Consider the following 2500-nt stretch of genomic DNA (forward strand, 5'->3'; position numbering starts at 1 on the left):
CCCCCGGGGGCCCCCAGGGGTTTGTTTGTGTTATGTTAGTTATTTGTTTTTGTTGGTTTTGAATTAGTTATTTGCTGCTGCTGCAGTGAGTTGAATAGTTGTGGAATTTGAGGAAGTGGAAAGATGCGTTTATTGTTTAAAAGATTCATTTATTGTTTAAAAGGTTTGTTTACTTCATAAATGATTTATTTAATTCATAAAGATTCATTTCTTAGTTGCTGAGAGCAGCCCCCAGTCTGAGGTGTACGTACACCCGGGCTTCCTGGGGTGTACGCTGAGCTCCGCGCCTTTCGCAGCGAGTTTTCATTTCTTTCATTTCTTTTCTTTTTCTTTTCTTTTCTTTTCTTTTCTTTTCTTTTCTTTTCTTTTCTTTTCTTTTCTTTTCTTTTCTTTTCTTTTCTTTTTTTTTCTCTTTTTTAAGTTCTTTAGGAAGGGCCAAAGGCCTTTCCTCGCATGCGTTTCGAACGCAGCAAAACAGCAGCTGCTGCAGCGGCTGCTGCTGCTGCTGCTGCTGTTGCTGCTGCTGCTGTTTTATTCGTTTTTACGCTGTGGCTAACGGGCTATGGCGCAGCAGCTGCTGCAAGTTTATTTATTTATTTATTTATTTATCATCAAACAACTAATTATTGGTTTATTAATTGTCTATTTGTTTCATATTTATTTGCTTTTCGTTTTTTGGCTTTTAATTCCTGCTATTTGTTTGCTGTGTGCTCGTTTTTGCTTGCAGTTTAGACGTCTCGTTTTGCTGCTGCAATTGCTGCTGCTGCTGCTGTTGTTGCTGCTGTTGCTTCTGCTGCTGCAATTGCTGCTGCTTCTGTTGCTGCTGCAATTGCTGCTGCTGCTGCTGCTGTTAGACCCAATAGCCTGCTTTTGTGTTCTCTGGCTTTTTATTTCTTAAATGTTTCTTTTTAAATTCATTTCCTTTTATTTTCTTTCTAGTCCGTCGCTGCAGATTTGCATTTTTATAAAAATACTTTAATCTGCTTTTAATTTATTTAGAGAGGTAGAGGAAAATAAATACGATGAGCTCCTTGCCCCAGCAGCAGCAGCAGCAGCTGGAGCAGCAGCAGCACCAGCAGCTCAAGCTGCAGCGACGGCAGCAGTAGCAGCTGCTGAAACTACAGCAGCAGCAGCTGCTGAAATTGCAGCAGTAGCAGCAGCAGCAGAAGATGCAGCGGGTGTGCTAGTGCAGCAAGGCCTTGACAGCAGCTGCAGCCGCTCCTCGGCCAGCTCCTTGCTGCAGCAGCAGCAGCAGCTGCTGCTGCTGCTGCAGCAGCAGGAAGAGGCCTAGGGCTTCAACGCTGCATGCATTTGCTCGCAGATATGCATCTTTATAAAGTTTGCTTATTTAATGCACTAGTATAATTGACATATATCCATATATGTTTATATATATATATACAAATGTATATATATTTATATATACATATATATTTATTTTAAAATGTGTTTTTGTATTAATAGTATAAATAAATATATATATTATATATATATAAATACATATATATATTATATATATAAATATATGTATATTATATTATAAATGAATATGTATATTACACATATGTAAATGAGTATATAAATAATATATATAATAAATATATATATATATATATATATATATAAATAAATATATATACATAATATACACAAATATGTATATATTAATATATTAACTATAAGCAGGATTTCTTCGTGAGGGGAAGTCTGCGGAAGCAAACGGAAAACGTAAACAAATGTCCTTTCGCCTTATTTTTGAGTTTAAAAAAGAAAGTAAATTAGGATAAACTAAATTAAATTAAATTAATTAAATGAAAGTAAATGATTTAAATTAACTTGAAGTGAATTGAATAAAAGGTTGAGCCCAGAGCGACTCGAACGCCCAGCCTTCTGATCTGGAGTCAGACGCGCTACCATTGCGCCATAGGCCCTGGATCCGCACCTTTTTGCTTTTCTGTTATTGAAAAAGAAGAAATAAATTAAATTAAATGAACATATAATAATAATAACAATAAAACAATTCAGTTTAATTCTTTTGATTCTCTCCGGCCTCCATTTTGATCGCTTTTGGTCTTTGCGCGAAATCCGGAGCTGTACATACACCCGAGCTCCCTATACACCCCACGGCTTTGCGCGCCACCCTGAAGTCCTTTCGTCATTTTTCCTTAATTTTTGGATTTATTTCATTTAAATTGAATTTAAAACTAATTTGAAATCCTTTTGATTGAATTTAAATGGAAAAAAAGGGAAAAAAGTCCCGTATTTCATCCAAGGCGGGCGTTCTTCGATCTCTCTTTGGTTTCTTCATTCTTGCTCTTCACCACTTTGTTATCTTTTGTTTATTTTCGCAGCTTTTATCCTTTTGTTTTCTATTAATTTTTATTTATCATTTTTTCCCAATCACACCTCACCACTCCAAACCCTAAACCCTAAACCCTAAAGGCTACACACTTAGCCCTTTCCGTGAGACTCTTTGCCTAAATTTATTGTTTATTATTGG

This window comes from Eimeria tenella, genomic scaffold (genome assembly GCF_000499545.2).
Source record: "Eimeria tenella Houghton genomic scaffold, Eth_scaff9, whole genome shotgun sequence".
NCBI classification, from domain to species: Eukaryota; Apicomplexa; class Conoidasida; order Eucoccidiorida; family Eimeriidae; genus Eimeria; species Eimeria tenella.